The sequence below is a fragment of the Miscanthus floridulus genome, chromosome 5 (genome assembly GCF_019320115.1).
Source record: "Miscanthus floridulus cultivar M001 chromosome 5, ASM1932011v1, whole genome shotgun sequence".
Lineage (NCBI taxonomy): Eukaryota > Viridiplantae > Streptophyta > Magnoliopsida > Poales > Poaceae > Miscanthus > Miscanthus floridulus.
Genome location: NC_089584.1, coordinates 114,248,500 through 114,269,615, shown reverse-complemented (window position 1 = coordinate 114,269,615; position 21,116 = coordinate 114,248,500). Strand labels below are relative to the sequence as shown.

General features: G+C 48.7%; 1 protein-coding gene across 1 annotated transcript in view; it reads left to right on the top strand.

Moving 5' to 3' along the window:
* Positions 1-21,116, top strand: part of LOC136450517 (proteasome subunit alpha type-3-like) — a 39,035-nt gene that overhangs the window by 6,802 nt on the left and 11,117 nt on the right. Inside the window, exons 5-7 of the mRNA XM_066450988.1 lie at positions 17,165-17,440; positions 17,638-17,870; positions 17,977-21,108. The gene's annotated coding sequence lies outside the window, so the exon portion shown is untranslated. The remainder of the gene's footprint in view (positions 1-17,164; positions 17,441-17,637; positions 17,871-17,976; positions 21,109-21,116) is intronic.

The window sequence follows — 21,116 nt, the reverse complement described above, 5'->3', positions numbered from 1 at the left end:
ATAGTAATATTTTGTCAAGTTTTAACACCATACCCACACACATTCCATTCCTTTCCCTTTTCCGAGCCAGGTTTCGATCCTGGGATTGATAAACCACCATCTCCACACCGTCACCATACCACAGCCATATCATCGCTCAATCTACAGGCCAACTCCCTCTCGGCACTGTCTCAAGGCCCGTAGCCCCTGGCTACATCCGAACACTCACTCCCAGGGGAGAAAAGAAGAACTCATCTCTCTATCTAGTATAAGCGAAACCCAGGAAAGGTCCATAGCCGACAAGTCGGCATATGTATCGATCGATCAACCATACACTCTGTAGAGGTTTTACATAACCACAAGATCCGCCTTCCTCGCTGACCGTCGTCAACTGGGCTGATTCTGGCCGCTTGCTAGCCTAGGGTAATGCCACTCTACCATTCAGCCCTGGTACACCCCAAGTCCGATCTGGGGTGGCTGAAACTGTGAGTCATGAGCCGGTCCACAAGGTCTCCATGAAGTCTCGGAAGGGTGTGGGGGAAATCCTCCGCACCCCGTACCTCCCTCACACTGTCCGCTATCAACCTAGCAGTAGTGGCAATACCCTACCAAGTAGTCGGGCCATCCCGTACCATATAGGGCGAGTGGTACATAAGGCTTCCCGGTGAATCTGAGTACTAGTAAGTCCTTAGGGATGACTAAGCCAGAATGTCTTCATCAAGGTCTCCATTTACCGTGCCACCACAGCACCTCCATCCTGGGCTCCTCCCATCATAGGTTCACACCCAGGACCACCTCATATACCATTTACCCACCACAGGTATCTATTCCAGGGGTGCCCAAGTAGCACTCCACGGCAAGACTTGCCCCAGGCTCGTCGTATACTCTAACTTGGTCGACACAACCCTCACCCTCCACGCACCCAAGTCACACACGCAGCACTCTCCCCATAGTTTGGTTAACACAAGTCTCCACCACGCATCAATATAGCGCAAGCGTAGTAGAAGTAATAAGCAATGAAATGTAATAGCAAGCGTATGACTAACCTAACAGCAGGGTGAGCAGGGGAAAGGTTGCATCAAGGTAGAGGCCGTCAAGAAAGCATACTACCATGCAAGTCCTACCATAGTGTGATATGACAATAAAGTAAGCACTAGCATTTCTACTTTAGCCATGCGGAATAGGTGCTACGAGATTGGGTGGGATGTGGCACCTTCAGTGTAGTCATCTCCGTACTCCTCACGGTACTCACGATCCTCGTCTGTCCGGTTCTCCTCCGAGTCTGCAAACGACCGTATTATAGTCGCGTTAACGACGTCTATAGAATAGCACAAAGAAGCAATGAAAATTCAAAAGGGCCAAATGCACTCAAACATGGGTCCATTACGTAGAGCTCGATTTTAGATGAATTTTGGTCCTGGTTTCGTATTTTTCCGAGGTCGTATGAATTAGTTATGAATTTCCGAAGATTAAATCTATTTCTGAAAATGAAAAAAGGCTGAATTAATCCTGGGCTGACACATGTCATGCTGGGGTTGGTCCACGTGGCTTGCTGACGTCAGCATGACATCAGCATCACGGTTCCGAGCTGACAGATGGGGTCCCGGATGACCTCAGCATGACGTCATCAATGTCATGCTCACCGACAGGTGGGGCTAGAGGCTATTGAGTCACTGACTGGTGGGTCCGGTCAAAGTCAACGGCGAGTCAACAGTCAATGTCTTCGGTCAACGGTCAGGGTCACTGACGTGTGGGGCCAGGGCTGCTGACGTCATCAGCTGATGTCAGCGTGACGTCAGCATGACGTCACCTCGGCTGCGCTAGCTTCTGACATGTGGGTCCCGCGTGACGTTATCACGACGCCAGCATGACGTCATCATCTGACGTGTGGGTCCAGCAACACTGTGTCGCTGACATGTGGGGCCAAGTGAACGGTCAACGTTGATCGGTCAACGGTTAATACGGGCTGGGTCCGAACTGGGCTCTGGTGGGCTCGGGTTGGGCCGGTCTGGGCCGGGCTGACCCGGACACGTGGCACGCTATGATGCTGCCACGTCGCGGTCGTGGGCCTCTATTGGGCTTTGTCCACAGCGCGGCTCACACCATGTGGTTCACGGTGGACCAGCGCTCATGGTCCATGGACCTACAGCAGGGCGCATGGTGGACCAAGTCCACCGTCTCTTCTCCCTGACTTGGCTCATGTGCACTGGGCTCACGCTCGGGCGGTCGGCGAGGGGGGGGTGTTCCCCTGCTTTCTTCCGCGGCGGTGCTCCCGTCGGCGGCGAGCTCGCGGTGAGCCCCCGCGGTGGCTCTGGTGTCCGATTGGGGAGGGGAAAAGCTTCCCCGGACCACGGCGACTGCGTCTGTGGGGTCAAGGTGGCGGCTAGAGCTTTCCAAGGTGCTGGCCACGGCGAGCGGCGGCTCGGCAGTGCTTGCCGACGGTGAAGTCGCGCGTGCGGCCTTCCGGGTGGCTCGGCTGAGCGGGTAAAGGCTACTGCGAGTCCGTGGGGGCACGGTGAAGTGTCCAGGGCTCAAGGCGGGGCTTCAGCGTTTCCATGTGGCCGGCAGGGACTTCCCGGCGGCCACAGCGCCATGGAGACGACGGCGAGGCGCGCGGGTGATCAACGGGGCTCCAGCGGGGTAGTCATGGCGTGGTCACAGACGTGTGCGTGGGTGCGGGTGTTCCCAGCGGCCAGCGACGGCCTTGGCCTACACGCTCCTGGTGTGGAGCACCATGACCGGTGTGACAGAGTCTGGCGGCAAGCAGAGGGATCGGAAGGAGGGCTCACCGTGGGTGATGTGGAAGAGAGGATAGCGGTGCCGTGATGAGTTGCGGCCGTGTAGCTTCGGAAGCCGTGTAGTGCCGACCCGTGGCGGTGCTCCGAACCCCGGCGTGCTCCCGGTCCTTCCCCGGCAGCGGCTTCGGCGTTTCCCTTCCCCCCCTTCTTCCCCTTCTCCCTCTTCTCTCTTGGTTCGGGTGTGCTGAGGTTGGCCACCGAGGTGGCGGCGGGCGACGAGACGAGCGCTAGGGCTCTCGGCCGAGGCTCTTATAGCCGAGCGGGGATCGGTGAGCCCGGTGATCGGCGGTTGGGAATTCAAGGGCGATCGGGGCGCGAGCTTGCATCCAACGGTGTGCGCGGGGTTGCGTGGGCGTGGCGCAAGGGGGAGACAGGACCATGCCCCGGGCATGACCCCTGGCCCACCCTGCCATTTCTGTCAGGGCTCTGTCGCGCGGTGGTTTGAGCACGGCGTGGGGAAGAAGCACAGTAGCGCTGACGTGCGGGGTCCAGCAGGCAGCGGCTGCAAGCGGAGACGGGGAGACGCGCGGGCATGGGCAACGTGCGGCTGTCACGCGGGGCCAAGGTGGTAGCGACCGCAAGCGAGGCTGACGGGCGCGCAGGCGACGCTGGGCCGCAAGCTGGGCCGCGCGAGCCGAGCGGCTGGCTGGCTGCAGTGCGTTGGCGGGGCTGGCCGGTGGCTGGCTGGGCCGGTTGCTGGTCGTGCGGGTTGGGCCGAGCAGCTAGCTGGGAGGCCTTCTCTTCTTCCTTTTCTATTTTTCATTTCTTTTCCATTTGTTTGAATTCAAATTTGGTTTGAAATTTGATTTCACAACTGAGGTGACTTATTCCTTGAAGTTTAGGGAATTTTGTTTAATAATAACTTTATGGTTTATTATTTTATTGGAGTTGTTTAGCAATCATAACTCAAATGGAAATCCAAATCACATTTTGAATTTAACAATGTATGCAACATTATATTTGTTGGAAATTAATAAACACAGTCATCTAATGACATGCCATGCTTATATGTTGACTGGGGTTAGGTTAGACCTAATGCATGTCTTAGGTTGGGTTTCTATACATGGCACTCATCATCACATGGGATTCTTGAGAAAAAATTTGTAGTTGGTATTTTTGGTGTGTAGATTTTTGGGTTGTTACAGTCCTACCCCCTTAACAGAATCTCGTCCTCGAGATTAAAGCATAACGTACTCTTCAAAGAGGTAAGGATATCGTAGCCGGAGGTCAGACTCTTTCTCCCATGTTGCTTCTCTCTTAGTGTGATTACTCCATTGGATCTTGCACATAGGAATAGTCTTGCTTCAGGTTTCTTTGGTATCTCTGCCCAGAATTCTGATAGGATGTTCTCTATACTCAAGTGTATCTTGAATGTCAAGTGTATCAGTCGGGATCACTCCATCGGGCACTCTCAAACATTTGCGTAGCTGGGATACATGAAATACGGGATGTACACCCGTCAATTCCTCATGTAACTCAAGTTTGTAGGCGAGCTTTCCAATTCTCTTGCAAATCTTGTATGGGCCAACAAATCTAGGGGCAAGCTTGCCTTTCACATGGAATCTGACAGTTCCACGTAGCGGAGATACCTTGAGATAGATGAAGTCTCCCACATTGAACTCAAGTTCTCTTCTCCTTTTATCAGCATAGCTCTTGTATCGACTTTGAGCAATCCTCAAATTCTCTCTTACTTGAGCAACTCCTTCTTCGACATCTTGAATCTTAGCGGAATCAAAGAATAATCTTTCACCCGGTTGAGACCACGTCAAAGGTGTCTTACAAGGTCTGCCATACAGAGCTTCAAACGGCGACATCTTGATACTGGCTTGGTAGCTGTTGTTGTAAGATAATTCTGCATAGGGTAAGCATTTCTCCCAATCAGATCCATAATTCAGCACACTACCGCGAAGCATGTCTTCTAAGATCTGATTTACTCGTTCTGTCTGTCCATCTGTCTGCGAGTGGTAAGCGGTACTGAAATCAAGTTTAGTCCCAATAGACTTGTGTAGAGCTTCCAAGAATCGAGACACAAACTGAGGACCACGATCAGATACAATACTAGAGGGAGCTCCGTGCAGTCTGAGAATATGCTCAATATATAGATCTGCTAATTTTTCTGCATTGGTCTTGGTCTTTATTGGTACGAAGTGAGCAATCTTGGTTAAACGATCAACAATCACCCATATGGAATCGTTGCCTTTCTGTGAACGGGGCAATCCAACTATGAAATCCATGGATATGCTCTCCTATTTTCACTCGGGAACGTCAAGAGGCTTTAGCAATCCTACAGGCCTTTGATGTTCAGCTTTGACTCTATTACAGGTGTCACATCGTGCCACATGTCCTGCAATGTCTGTCTTCATGCCTTTCCACCAAAAGTGTTTCTTCAAGTCTTGATACATCTTTGAATTTCCAGGGTGAATACAGTACTTAGAGTCATGGGCTTCTAACAGAATTTCCTCTCGTAGGGCTGGATCAGAAGGTACACTGATTCTGTCCTTGAACCAGATGGTCCCTTGTTCATCTTCATGGTGGTTAGTCTTGTAGCCTAGTTTCATCAGACCACGGAGATATTCAACCTCCTCACAATTTTTCTGAGCTTGACAGATGCGATCTGTGAGATCATACTGTATGCGGAGCTCATTCAACAAGCCATGCGGTAGTATCTCAAGTTGGAAATCATCGATCTCTTCCTTGAGCTCAGGTGGTACAGATTCAGTGATCAAAGTGTGACAGTAACTCTTACGGCTGAGAGCATCTGTGACTACATTAGCTTTTCCCGGATGATAGTGAATTTCCAGATCATAGTCCTTGATCAACTCTAGCCATCGGCGTTGCCTCATATTCAGATCTTCTTGAGTGAAAAAGTACTTCAGGCTCTTGTGATTGGTGTAGATATCGCACTTGTTGCCTATCAAGTAGTGCCTCCAAATCTTCAAGGCATGCACAACTGCTGCTAACTCAAGATCATGAGTAGGGTAACGGTTCTCGTGTTCTTTCAACCGTCGAGAAGCATAAGCTATCACTCTCCCATCTTGCATCAGTACAGACGGGATGCATCACAATAGACCACGAAATCTTTGCTGATATCAGGCAATGCTAGCACAGGGGTTGTGTAAGCTTCTGTTTCAATTCCTGGAAGCTTTGTTCGCTCTCGGGCGTCCATTCAAACTCCTTAGTCTTTTTCAGAAGGTTGGTCATTGAACGGGCTATCTTGGAGAAGTTATCGATGAATCGGCGATAGTATCCAGCGAATCCGAAGAAACTTCTGACTTCTGTCACATTAAGGGGTTGTTCCCATTCTTTCACAGCCTCAATCTTAGCTGGGTCAACTGCAACACCTTCAGCTGATAGTACATGGTCGAGGAAGGCAACTTCCTGTAGCCAAAACTCACATTTGCTGAACTTTGCGTAGAGCTGATGTTGGGCTAGTTTCTCAAGTACAGTTCTTAAATGATGTTCGTGTTCTTCAGCGGTAGGTGAATAGACAAGGATGTCATCAATGAATACTACCACGAACTTATCCAGATCATCCATGAAAACCTTATTCATCATGTTCATGAAGTATGCAGGTGCATTCGTGAGTCCAAAGGATACCACAGTGAACTCAAACTGTCCATACCTAGTCACGAAAGCGGTCTTCGGTATGTCGCTCTCTCGAATCTTTATCTGATGATATCCAGATCTGAGATCAATCTTGGAGAAATACTTGGCACCTCTAAGCTGATCAAGCAAATCATCAATCCTTGGCAGAGGATACTTGTTCTTGATGGTGACTGCGTTCAAGTTCCGGTAATCAATGCACATTCTCATTGAGCCATCCTTCTTAACAAACAGAACAGGGGATCCCCAGGGTGAAGCACTGGGTCTGATATACCCTTTCGAGATGAGCTCATCAAGATGTTTCTTAAGCTCGGCTAGTTCATCGATTGACATGCGATAGGGTCTTTTGGCAATGGGTCCTGTTCCCGGCAAAAGATCAATGATGAACTCTACATCACGGTCTGGTGGCATACCCGGTAATTCTTCAGGGAATACATCGGGATAGTCTCTGACCACAGGCACATCATGAACTGTCTCTTCCTTTTCTTGTGATACTGAACTTGCCTTAAGGGCACATAGGATAGAGGTGGACTTTCCAGACTCGGGTTCACATCTAATAATTTGGCCTGATGGATGGGTCACTTGGACGTATCTAGGTGAACATGATATGATACCTCGGTGAATGGTTAGCCATTCCATACCTAAGATGACATCAAGGTTTGTGGAAGGTAACAGGGTTAGGTCGACTTTAAAGGTAAGACCCTCAATGGTAAGACTCACTCCCTTACAGATGTGGGTGCATTTTAGGTCTCCTAAAGGTGAGCTGGTGATGATAGGCTTTTCACGTGGGGTTACAGGCAGATCATGCTCTCGTGCAAACTTGGATGATATGTATGAACAAGTTGCTCCAGAGTCAAATAGAACCGATGCAGTATAGCCATTAACTAAAAACATACCGCACACAACGTTAGGAGCAGTCTGTGCTTCCTCAGCGTCCAGATGGTTGAGACGTCCACGGGTAGCAGATCCCTTGAACTGAGACTTCTGAGCAACTGAGTTCTGAGGACATTCAGCGGCTTTGTGGCCTGGTTGGCCACAAGCGAAGCAGGTGAAAGGCGCACCGCCTGTAGGGGTTGGCGCGGGTGCCTTCCAGTTTCCGGTGCCTGGTGCGGAGCGGTTCTGTGCTGGGCGTTCGTTCACTAAGCGGGAACGGTTGAAGCGATCCTGAGTGTTGCGGTCCTGAGCATAACGGTCCCTGGTGTAATGATCCTGAGCAGGGCGGGAGTATTTGGCGGTGTAGCCTCCACTTCTCTTACTCGATCCAGGGTTGTCTTCCCTGTTGTGGTGTGAACGTTCCCTGGATGGTGCATCTCTGCGGAACCTCTTGCGATCACGGCCACGGAAGGACTCCTCAGGCTTACGCTCTCTCCCTGTACTCTTCTTCAGCTTCAGTACGGTCTTTCTCGATCTGGATGCAGCGATCCACCAGAGCACGCAGTGTGTTACTCTCAATACCGCCAAACTTCAGCTTGATGTGCGGGTTAAGTCCCTTGCGGTAATAGTACAGCTTTTCCTTCTCAGAGTTCACAACATAGGATGGTGCATAGCGCAGAAGGTTGGTGAAACGAGTAGTGTACTCAGTCACCTTGTTCTTTCCCATCTTGATGTTGCGGAACTCCTCGGCTTTGGCCTCCATGATACCCTTGGGAATGTGATACTCAGTAAATGCTTCAGCGAACTCATCCCACGAGATATTGGCAGGGTCCTCATGGGAATCACTGAAACTGTCCCACCAGGCGCGTGCTGCTCCTGTGAGCTGGTGTGCGGTAGCTCCAACACACTCATCGTCGGTGAAAGTGGTGAGGTCAAGCTTCTTCTCCATCTCCTTGAGCCAGTCATCGGCTACAAGCGGGTCAGGATCGGTGCCATCATAGGTAGGTGGCCTTAGCTTCAGGAATCCTTCTAGCTTCCTTTGGAAGTCATTCTGCTGACCTCCGTGGCGACGGTTTGCTCCTTCAACAAGAGCTACAAGAAGCTGGGTCTGCTGTGCTATCACTTCTGCCAGGTTCGGTGGCGGTGGTGGTGGAATGTTCTCCTCAACAGGCGGCGGGGTATTCTCTAGGTTGAAGGGTATTCCTCCGCGTCCACGACCCCCGTTGGGTTCGGCTGGTTCGGGGATGGGCGCACGTCCACGGTTCATTAGGCGAGCAGATCGGCGGTTCGGCATCTGCAACACGGACCATAAGAATTTAGTGCTCGTGCCATAAGTGCTTATAATTCAATTATGATTATATGATTTCGACGATTTAAAGAAAATCATTTATACTATCCAACACTCATTACAAAGAAGCAATAAGATCCATAAGATGCAATAAGATCCAAATCATTCATTACTTGGGTTTTATTACATAGCATCATCTACAGTAGCTACACTTGAAGATGTGCGAGAATCGTACTACGCATAGTGTCTCATAATACATCTCATAAGGGGTACATCATGGGGTACAACTCATGGAAGCTACTGACATATCTCATGGCCACACAGGGTCATCTACTCTAACTCGTACACCGCAGCTGGGATACGACTGTTCTCGATCTCGATCTCCTCGTCAGACTTGTGAAGTCGGGATACGTACTTCAAGGCCTCGGCGAGCTCCTCAGTAGGCTTGGCTCCAGGTAGGGTAGGGCAGGCGTCTAGGTTGAGGCGAGTCGGGACTAACTCAAACTCCTCTATCCTAGGCTTCGTCTTGCTGCGAATCTCCTTGGGTAGCTGATCCCACATACCCTTCATCTCCCTGAGGCGCTTCTTGTCAGACTTCTGCCAAGCCTGCCAAGTCCTCTCACACTTGTCCTGTAGGTACTCGGTCTGCCTGAGTGCCTCGATCAGGTGACCCTGGTTGCGAATGGCCTTCTTCCTAGACTCCTCCAGCTCCTGGGTCAGGGTCTTGTTCCGAGAGTGAATTTTCAGCATATCAATCCCCTTGGACCTCTCTCTGTCTCCTCTGCGGTTGAATTCGGCCTTCTTATCGTCCAACTCCCTCTGCAACTCCAAGACCTTGCTGTCGAGGTAGCAGTTCCTGTTGCCTAGGTCGGCTGCTTTGTCCTGTAAGTCAGCGACCTTGGCTCTGTGGACTTCCTCACGACGGTCGAGCTCGTCTTGTAGCTTGGCAACTGCCTCGAGCAGGCTAGCTCGCTCCTGTGCTCCCTGCGAGTCTCGCTCCTAGCACTCCCACAGAAGAGCCCGGTCCTGACGTCTCTTCTGCTCAAGCTGGGTCACGTACCTGTCTGCTCTAGTAGGTGGATAGCCGAGACACGAAGGCATCTGTCCTCCTCTGCAAGGATAACCCTGCCGGCTGCGAAACTCTGCTCACTAGGGGTAAGGCTGAGGTCGAGGGCCTGGGGAAGTAGACGAAACTCTGTCGTCTTCAGGTGCTCGTAGTGATCGCTCATCACTCTGCGAAGTGCCTTGTGTGAGACAGCTCGCAGTCCCTCCTCAACTGTGTCCTCTATGGTCATCTCGGTGAAAGCTAGGACAGAAGGTAAGGTAGTGCTAGCTGGGAACTCGGCTGAGGTGACAACTGGTCCTTTGATTCCTCCTTCCTGAGCTGGCTTTCCGGTGCAAGTGACCTTGACAAGCTCATCAGGGACTCCTAACGTGACGAGAACTCGGCAGAGGGTTTGTGCAAAACCCCCGAGCTCACGTAGGTCGAAGGTAAGCTTGGCGTGGTCCAGAGATAGCGGTCCTAGAGGCGGCCATTCGACGTTCGTTGCCATCTGCATGTTTCAAGGAACAGGTGTTAGCAGGTCAAATATAGATAAGCCTTGCATAAAAGTGAATGCATGGTCGGTATATAACCGAAAGAAGGGATGTCCACGTCCTACTCTATCGTCCATTTCTAAGGATTTTCGTCCTATGGTCAAGTATGGCTCTGATACCAACTGAAACGACCCCAATTTCCGCGATGGGAAATCCACAGCGTCGAAGTGTAATAAGATCGTTGTAGATCATATAACCCAAATTTCAGTCGAATATCACATCCATACAACGATAATATCAGAGTACAAATAGTGCGGAATTACATAACTTATTACATCGCCGCATTGGCGGAATCAAAAGTAGCATTCATTCAGAACAGCTTGAAGATAAGATCGCCAAACTCGAGCGTAGGCACGAACCCCTCAATCATCAAACTCCTCGGAGCTATACTCCTCTGCGGAACCTGTGTGCCAAAATTTATCAGTACAATTTGTACTGGCCACTTCCAACCCTATGAGCATTGCTTTGTGGAAATTGGATGCAAGCTGGATATAAGCAAAATGAACCTATAAGGCTAGGGTTTCCTATGCAATAGCATATCAAGTAAATAGTAATATTTTGTCAAGTTTTAACACCATACCCACACACATTCCATTCCTTTCCCTTTTTCGAGCCAGGTTTCGATCCTGGGATTGATAAACCACCATCTCCACACCGTCACCATACCACAGCCATACCATCGCTCAATCGACAGGCCAACTCCCTCTCGGCACGGTCTCAAGGCCCGTAGCCCCTGGCTACGTCCGAACACTCACTCCCAGGGGAGAAAAGAAGAACTCATCTCTCTATCTAGTATAAGCGAAACCCAGGAAAGGTCCATAGCCGACAAGTCGGCATATGTATCGATCGATCAACCATACACTCTGCAGATGTTTTACATAACCACAAGATCCGCCTTCCTCGCTGACCGTCGTCAACTGGGCTGATTCTGGCCGCTTGCTAGCCTAGGGTAATGCCACTCTACCATTCAGCCCTGGTACACCCCAAGTCCGGTCTGGGGTGGCTGAAACTGTGAGTCATGAGCCGGTCCACAAGGTCTCCATGAAGTCTCGGAAGGGTGTGGGGGAAATCCTCCGCACCCCGTACCTCCCTCACACTATCCGCTATCAACCTAGCAGTAGTGGCAATACCCTACCAAGTAGTCCGGCCGTCCCGCACCATATAGGGCGAGTGGTACGTAAGGCTTCCCGGTGAATCTGAGTACTAGTAAGTCCTTAGGGATGACCAAGCCAGAATGTCTTCATCAGGGTCTCTATTTACCGTGCCACCACAGCACCTCCATCCTGGGCTCCTCCCATCATAGGTTCACACCCAGGGCCACCTCATATACCATTTACCCACCACAGGTATCCATTCCAGGGGTGCCCAGGTAGCACTCCACGGCAAGACTTGCCCCAGGCTCGTCGTATACTCTAACTTGGTCGACACAACCCTCATCCTCCACGCACCCAAGTCACATACGCAGCACTCTCCCCATAGTTCGGTTAACACAAGTCTCCACCACGCATCAATATAGCGCAAGCGTAGTAGAAGTAATAAGCAATGAAATGTAATAGCAAGCGTATGACTAACCTAACAGTAGGGTGAGCAGGGGAAAGGTTGCGTCAAGGTAGAGGCCGTCAAGAAAGCATACTACCATGCAAGTCCTACCATAGTGTGATATGACAATAAAGTAAGCACTAGCATTTCTACTTTAGCCATGCGGAATAGGTGCTACGAGATTGGGTGGGATGTGACACCTTCGGTGTAGTCGTCTCCGTACTCCTCACGGTACTCACGATCCTCGTCCGTCCGGTTCTCCTCCGAGTCTGCAAACGACCGTATTATAGTCGCGTTAGCGACGTCTATAGAATAGCATAAAGAAGCAATGAAAATTCAAAACAGCCAAATGCACTCAAACATGGGTCCATTACGTAGAGCTCGATTTTAGATGAATTTTGGTCCTGGTTTCGTATTTTTCCGAGGTCGTATGAATTAGTTATGAATTTCCGAAGATTAAATCTATTTCTGAAAATGGAAAAAAGGCTGAATTAATCCTAGGCTGACACGTGTCATGCTGGGGTTGGTCCACGTGGCTTGCTGACGTCAGCATGACGTCAGCATGACATCAGCATCACAGTTTCGAGCTGACAGATGGGGTCCCGGATGACCTCAGCATGACGTCATCAATGTCATGCTCACCGACAGGTGGGGCTAGAGGCTATTGAGTCACTGAAAGGTGGGTCCGGTCAAAGTCAATAGCGAGTCAACAGTCAACGTCTTCGGTCAACGGTCAGGGTCACTGACGTGTGGGGCCAGGGCTGCTGACGTCATCAGCTGATGTCAGCGTGACGTCACCTCGGCTGCGCTAGCTTCTGACATGTGGGTCCCGCGTGACGTTATCACGACGCCAGCATGACGTCATCATCTGACGTGTGGGTCCAGCAACACTGTGTCGCTGACATGTGGGGCCAGGTGAACGGTCAACGTTGACCGGTCAACGGTCAACGTTGACCAGTCAACGGTCAATACGGGCTGGGTCTGAACTAGGCTCTGGTGGGCTCGGGTTGGGCCGATCTGGGCCGGGCTGACCTGGACACGTGGCACGCTATGATGCTGCCACGTCGCGGTCGTGGGCCTCTATTGGGCTTTGTCCACAGCGCGGCTCACACCATGTGGTTCACGGTGGACCAGCGCTCATGGTCCATGGACCTACAGCAGGGCGCATGGTGGACCAAGTCCACCGTCTCTTCTCCCTGACTTGGCTCATGTGCACTGGGCTCACGCTCGGGCGGTCGGCGAGGGGGGGGGGTGTTCCCCTGCTTTCTTCCGCGGCGGTGCTCCCGTCGGCGGCGAGCTCGCGGTGAGCCCCCGCGGTGGCTCTGGTGTCCGATTGGGGAGGGGAAAAGCTTCCCCGGACCACGGCGACTGCGTCTGTGGGGTCAAGGTGGCGGCTAGAGCTTTCCAAGGTGCTGGCCACGGCGAGCGGCGGCTCGGCAGTGCTTGCCGACGGTGAAGTCGCGCGTGCGGCCTTCCGGGTGGCTCGGCTGAGCGGGTAAAGGCTACTGCGAGTCCGTGGGGGCACGGTGAAGTGTCCAGGGCTCAAGGCGGGGCTTCGGCGTTTCCATGTGGCCGGCAGGGACTTCCCGGCGGCCACGGCGCCATGGAGACGACGGCGAGGCGTGCGGGTGATCAACGGGGCTCCAGCGGGGTAGTCACGGCGTGGTCACAGACGTGTGCGTGGGTGCGGGTGTTCCCAGTGGCCGGCGACGGCCTTGGCCTACACGCTCCTGGTGTGGAGCGCCATGACCGGTGTGACAGAGCCTGGCGGCAAGCAGAGGGATCGGAAGGAGGGCTCACCGTGGGTGCTGTGGAAGAGAGGATAGCGGTGCCGTGACGAGTTGCGGCCGTGTAGCTCCGGAAGCCGTGCAGTGCCGACCCGTGGCGGTGCTCCGAACCCCGGCGTGCTCCCGGTCCTTCCCCGGCAGCGGCTTCGGCGTTTCCCTTCCCCCCCTTCTTCCCCTTCTCCCTCTTCTCTCTTGGTTCGGGTGTGCTGAGGTTGGCCACCGAGGTGGCGGCGGGCGACGGGACGAGCGCTAGGGCTCTCGGCCGAGGCTCTTATAGCCGAGCGAGGATCGGCAAGCCCGGTGATCGATGGTTGGGAATTCAAGGGCGATCGGGGCGCGAGCTTGCATCCAACGGTGTGCGCGGGGTTGCGTGGGCGCGGCGCAAGGGGGAGACAGGACCATGCCCCGGGCATGACCCCTGGCCCACCCTGCCATTTCTGTCGGGGCTCTGTCGCGCGGTGGTTTGAGCGCGGCGTGGGGAAGAAGCACAGTAGCGCTGACGTGCGGGGTCCAGCAGGCAGCGGCTGCAAGCGGAGACGGGGAGACACGCGGGCATGGGCAACGTGTGGCTGTCACGCGGGGCCAAGGTGGCAGCGACCGCAAGCGAGGCTGACGGGCGCGCGGGCGACGCTGGGCCGCAAGCTGGGCCGCGCGAGCCGAGCGGCTGGCTGGCTGCAGCGCGTTGGCGGGGCTGGCCGGTGGCTGGCTGGGCCGGTTGCTGGTCGTGCGGGTTGGGCCGAGCAGCTGGCTGGGAGGCCTTCTTTTCTTCCTTTTCTATTTTTCATTTCTTTTCCATTTGTTTGAATTCAAATTTGGTTTGAAATTTGATTTCACAACTGAGGTGACTTATTCCTTGAAGTTTAGGGAATTTTGTTTAATAATAACTTTATGGTTTAATATTTTATTGGAGTTGTTTAGCAATCATAACTCAAATGGAAATCCAAATCACATTTTGAATTTAATAATGTATGCAATATTATATTAGTTGGAAATTAATAAACACAGTCATCTAATGACATGCCATGCTTATATGTTGACTGGGGTTAGGTTAGACCTAATGTATCTCTTAGGTTGGGTTTTTATACATGGCACTCATCATCACATGGGATTCTTGAGAAAAATTTTGTACCTGGTATTTTTGGTGTATAGATTTTTGGGTTGTTACAGTAACTGTCGTGGAAATGCGTATGTTGCGTTGGATTTGCGGTCATACAAGAAGGGACCGAGTTCGGAACGATGATATACGTGATAGTGAAAGCTCTAGTTTGGTTTTGGTGAATTGATGAAATCCTAAGTGCTAACCTAGTTTATCAAGTGATCAAGAAATAGGCACCACATTCCAAGTGGTGAAGCAAATGAAGATCATGGCATGATGATAGTGATGTCATGGTGATGATCAAGTGCTTGGACTTGAAAAAAAAGAAAGAGAAAACAAAAGGCTCAAAGCAAAGGTACAAATGGTAGGAGCTATTTTGTTTTGGTGATCAAGGCACTTAGAGAGTGTGATCACATTTAGGTTTGATAGCCGTACTATTAAGAGGGGTGAAACTCGTATCGGAATGCGGTTACCAAAGTGCCACTAGATGCTCTAACTCATTGCACATGCATTTAGGATCTAGTGGAGTGCTAACACCCTTGAAAATGTTTGTGAAAATATGCTAACACATGTGCACAAGGTGATACACTTGATGGTTGGTACATTTGAGCAAGGGTTAGGAACTTTACCGGCGCCCTAGACAGAAAAGACGGAGGTCACTGTAAGTGACCGGACACTGCTCTCGGTTGGAACGGCGCGTCCGGTCAGTGGCAACAGAGGGCATGCGTTTCGGTCTCATGACCGGACGCTGGAAGGCTGCGTCCGGTCATGCTGACGTGGCAGCACAGAGGAAGACACCATGTGACCGGACGCTGGCTGTGTCCGGTCAAGCATGACCGGACGCGTCCGGTCGGGAAAAATCTTTTCTAGAAGCTTACTGGAAACGACCGGACGCTGGGGGTTTAGCGTCCGATCACTGTTAGCTGCTGCGTCCGGTGGTCTTCTGACCGTTGAGATTGGGCGCACAGCATTTGAAGAGAGGGACACGTGGCGTGCATCGCGTGACCGGACGCTGGATGCGTCCGGTCGGCCCGTGTTCAGCCCAGTGAAAGGGTACAACGGCTCTATTTCGTGGGGGCTTCTATTTAAGCCCCATAGCCGGCTCAAGCTCACTCTCTTGACCATTTACATTGACATAGCAACCTTATGAGCTTAGCCAAAGCTCTCTCACTCATCTTCATCATTGATTCATCATCTTTGTGAGATTGGGAGAGAATCCAAGCGCATTGCTTGAGTGTTTGCATCTAGAGGCACTTGTTATTCGTGTTTCGCTGCGGGATTCGCTTGTTACTCTTGATGGTTGCCGCCACCTAGACGGCTTGGAGCAGCGAGGATCGTCGAGCGGAGGGTGGTGATTGTCTCCGGCTCCGATCATGGTGATTGTGAGGGGTTCTTGACCTTTCTTCGGCGGAGAGCCAAAAGGTACTCTAGTGGATTACTCGTGGCTTGTGTGATCCTCATCTTGTGTTGGTTGTGCGACACCCTATTGAGGGTTTGGCGTGTGATGCCAATTAGCGCGTGAACCTCCAAGTGAGTGAATCGCCATAACGAGGAGTAGCTTGCCGGCAAGCAAGTGAACCTCGATAAAAAATTATTGTGTTCATCCTTTGATTCCGAGGTGATTGGTCTTCATTGATATTGATTATTGTGATTGATTGGTTCACTCCTCGATACGGCGGTATAACCTTCTTGCTTACTGTCTTTATATTACCGTAAACTAGTAGTCAAGCTCTTTAGTGTAGCTAGTTATGAGAGCTTGTTAGTTTGGTTAGTGTGGCTCTTTAGTTAGCATTTGAGAGCATACTAACTTAGTGTAGTGTCATATCTATTATGTGGATAAAAACTATATAAACTAGAATTGAGGTAGGTGGCTTGTATTTTTAGTAGGCTAGCGCAACACTTGCTTCGCCTCATATTTGTCTAACCGGTTTGTTATAGTGTTGTTGTAGACATTTTTATTAGGCTATTCACCCCCCTCTAGCCATTAGGATCTTTCAGATAGATTAGGGGTAGCACCAATTGAAGAAAAGCTTGTCCAACACCGGTTGTGATGGTTTGAATATGTCCAACGGAGACCTCCAGAGGCACTGGTGCGTAGTGGAATCCTAAGACAGAATAGTAACGTGAAGAGAGGCAGAGGAAGACCGAAGTTGACTTGGGTAGAGGCAATAAAAGGAGACTTGAAATGATGGAATATACCCAAAGACTTAGCCTTAGATAGGAGTACTTGAAAAACAGTTATTCACGTGCCTGAACCTTGATTGCTTCTGCTGGATTTCAACTCATAGTCTAACCCAACTTGTTTGAGACTTAAAGGCTTTGTTGTTGTTGTTTGCGTTCGTTCATTTTTTCTTTGTCGGTTTATATAAATCCTATAGATGACGTGTTTAATTATGATTGGCTCAAAAAGTGGTTGATAGTTGTATGAACTCTCATCCGGGTGATGGGTAGTCACTCCCAACTTTATTAGGCGACCGGTCGTGCTCCAACTGCAGTGCGCGGCACCAGGCCGCAACGGTCCGGCCCAGCAGACCCTGCCTCCCTCCATCCAACGTTGCGGCCTTTCCTTCCCGAGTTCCCAACGCTTCTTCTCCCTTTCGTTCAGCAGCGCAGCCTGGGGGCGACGAATCCTGTGTTGCGGATGCGGCGGACGGCGGTGACCTGGGGCTGCGAGTGGCCGCGCCTGGCCTGCTGAGTGGGCATTCGAGCACCGAGCGCTCTGCGTAGGGTGTCCGGCGGTCTGCCACTCCGCCGATTGGAGCAGAGCCAGTGAGCCACTGCCGATTGGAGCCTCCGCGGCCGGCTAGGATTGCTGATTGCAGCAGAGAGAATGAGCTACCACTCCACCTATCCTGTCCACTAGCACCAGTGAATTGAATTTGTAAGTATTAATTTGGTAAATCACTCAATTGGCTTCTCTATTATTATTATTGGAGTCAATTTGTGAATGACTTCGAAGGAGCAGAGCTAAAACATGTGTCTAATGGAATATGCTTTTCTGAAGCAAGTTAAGTAGTCTGAAGAATATTTGTTGATTTCTTAATTATATCTTTCTCTCTTATTTTTTTTATTGTTCAGATGGGTAGATGCCAGACGTTTCTTGCATGCTGAACGCTGGCGGACTTGATTCAGAATGAAAATATGTGGACAGCTCAAGTGTCTTTTGGCATATACATTTAATTCAAGTGTGCTTCCTTCAATCCTTGCTTGTAATGAAAATATGTGGACTTAATTCAGTTATGTCATGCTTATCTTTATATAAGAATTATGATCGCATTCAATCACTGCAGCCAGGCTAGGGGTTGTGACAGGTTGGTATTTTTACCCTTATGGTACCTATCTTTGTTAATTTGTTGCTTCTTTCAATCCTTCCTCGTGAGCATTGCTGATAGTTTATGAAATTTCTCTGTATGACAGGGAAACATCTTGCGGAGCCTTGCACGGCTGAATATCCCAAGGTTACAAATTTCGTCCTATGGATTGCAGAACTTGCTGTTGCTGCCTGTGACATTCCTGAAGGTTTCGAAAATACATTCAGTTGCATGCTTTCGATTTTTTCATTTAAGCGCAGGGCTACGTGGACTGTACAATTCAACCATTTAGTAATACTACAGATGGTGTGATACTAATTCTTTAACATATATAAATTTGAAATTACAGTTTCCTATGAGAAATTGTCTGTCAAACTAGCAGGTCACACAACTGATTCATTTAGCTTTATGTTGAATTCTCTTGGAATTTCTTATCAACTAAGGTGGTTGTTTTTTCTTTGAGTTATTAGCTTCTAAGTATGCCCTGTTTCCATTAGTTTTTTCAGTTTTTAGTTTTGTTCGCTTAATTTTATTTTTGTTCGCTTTCAATTTTAGTTACCTTTCATTTTTCTTTGAGTTTTCAGTTTAGTTCGCTTTCGGTTTCAGTTTGCTTTCCGTTTGCTTTGAGTTTTTAGCTTATGTATATTAGCTTCTAAGCATGCCCTGTTTTCATTAGTTTTTTCAGTTTTTAGTTCTGTTCACTTTTACTTTCAGTTTGTTTCATTTTGCTTTGATTTTTTAGCTTATAATTATTAGAGGGTAATATGATGTGCTTGGCTGCTTGCAATTGTCCAACTGGAGAATAGTTAAAGTAGTTTCTAGTAGCTATTTCAGATTTTTTTTTCAGTTTTCCTTTTAGTTATATGATTTTTGTCAGCTTTTAGTTTTGGTTTTGTTTCAGTATTCTTTCAGTTTTTAGCTTCTAATTATTAATTTATATGTATGTGCTGTTATATATTTTCATGATAAGTTGATACATATAAATTTCATTTAAATTTTCTAGTTGTCAATTTTCAGTTTTATTTTTTTGGTAGTTATGTTGTCATTTTCTACGTATTAGTTTTTTTTGCAGTTTTTTTTTGGTAGCTATGTTGTGATTTTCAGTTTTAGCTTTCTTTTTGCTTTGAGTTTTTAGCTTATGTTTATTAGTTTCTAAGCATGCCCTGTTTTCATTAGTTTTTTTCAGTTTTTAGTTTTGTTCACTTTCAGTTTCAGTTTTGTTTCATTTTGCTTTGATTTTTTAGCTTATAATTATTAGAGGGTAATATGATGTGCTTGGCTGCATGCAATTGCCCAACTGGGGAATAGTTAAAGTAGTTTCTGGTAGCTATTTAAGATTTTCTTTTTTTTTTCAGTTTTCCTTTTAGTTGTTTGATTTTTGTTAGATTTCAGTTTTGGTTTTCTTTCAGTATTCTTTCAGTTTTTAGCTTCTAATTATTAATTTCTATGTATGTCATGTTATATATTTTCATGATAAGTTGCTACATATAAATTTTATTTAAATTTTCTAGTTGTCAATTTTCTGTTTCATTTTTTTGGTAGTTATGTTGTCATTTTCTACGTATTAGTTTTTTTTGCAGTTTAATTTTTTTGGTAGATATGTTGTCATTTTTAGTTTTAGTTTTTGTTTGCTATTTAATAATTTACCCTTTTGGCAGCTTATGCAATGCTTGCCTCCTAGGTTGCAGATTATACGGTTCTTTTTAAGTGGTTTAGTTTCTACTTAGTTCTTTTGTCATTGTTTTAGTTATAGAACTTGTTTTTTTTGTTTAGTCAAGTTATTTTTGTTCATTTTCATTTTCAGTTTAAATGTTTTTTGTTAGTTTCAGTTAAATAAGGGGCGTACCCAGTGCAGAGAGCTCCCGCTCTGTGCGGGGTCTGGGGAAAGGGTGTCAGTGGCAAGCCTTACCCTCGCCTGTGCAATGTGAGGAGACCGCGACTTGAACCCGGGACCTTCCGGTCATAGGCGGTAAGACTCTACCGCTTGCACCAGGCCCGCCCTTCTTAGTTTCAGTTAAATGAGTTTAGGTATTATCTTAATGTTAGGCACAACACAAGCAAACAAATTTTAGACACTAGTGCATTAATATTTTTTTGAAATTTTAATTTTAGAAGTATTAAAAGTTTCCATCATGGTTAGTGCTTTGCTCGGAATTGGTGTTCATCTTCAGCTCCTTGGGTGTAACCGAACAGAAAGCCGAAGCTGCTGGAATTCCTCACTTCTGAAATTTTCTTCCCCCTGCTTATTATCAACATGGAGGCTGCTGCACCTGGACGGTTTTGTGCTGGTGCTATTGGCTTGCAGCGTCCTTGGTGCCATCTGCAGCACCACTCTTGGGAACCAAACAGATCGACTGCCGCTGCTTGAATTCAAGAAGGCGATCAGTTTGGATCCACAGCAAGCATTGGTTTCTTGGAATGACATCACTCATTCCTGCAATTGAGAAGGTGTCATGTGCAGGAGGAGGAGCCTTTGTGTCACTAATCTTGACCTTGCAAATCCGAGCTTTAGTCAGGCAAATATCTGCTTCACTTGGAAACCTGACATTTCAGTTTGTTCCTTTTAGTTTCAGTGTTATGAGGTTTGAGATTCAGTTTATCAATCCTTTTAGACTCATTTTTTGTTTCGTTAATTCTTTTAATTTCCATGTAAGTTTCATATGTTTTGAAGTCATAATTCTCAGAATTTGTCATTTCACGATATCTTACCACTTGCATAAAATATAACTTGCTACATACTTTGAAATTAAACTTGCCACACACAAGGTCATGCAGCTTGTAGTGTTCTTTTAGTTTCATTTTTTTGAGTTATGAGTTTTTTTCTGTATCCCTTTCAGTTCAATGATATTTCAGGTATTTTGTTTAGAGATATTTCCGTTAGATTACAGTTCTTTTGTCCTTTTTCTCTGTTGATTTTTTTTTTTGTTTTCCTCATTTTATTTTTCATTTCCTTTTAACTCCTCCATCTATACTTGTGAAGCACTTGCACTTGGTCATCATCAAGCACTTGGCTCTTGGTCAATGTTCATAAGTAGTGTTGCTCCTCCTCTTACTTGGCCAGGCATGTAGCACTTTGTTAGCCACTTGGCTCCTCCTCTTACTTGTAATGCATTTGTACATGTCTCTACTCAGGCACGGAGCCAGCGGTGGGGCTAGGGGGCTCCAGCCCCCCCTACCGCTCGCGAGCAAGCGAAGCCCCGTAGAGCTGCCGTCTGAAATTTCAGCTGTAGATATACAGGTAGGAGG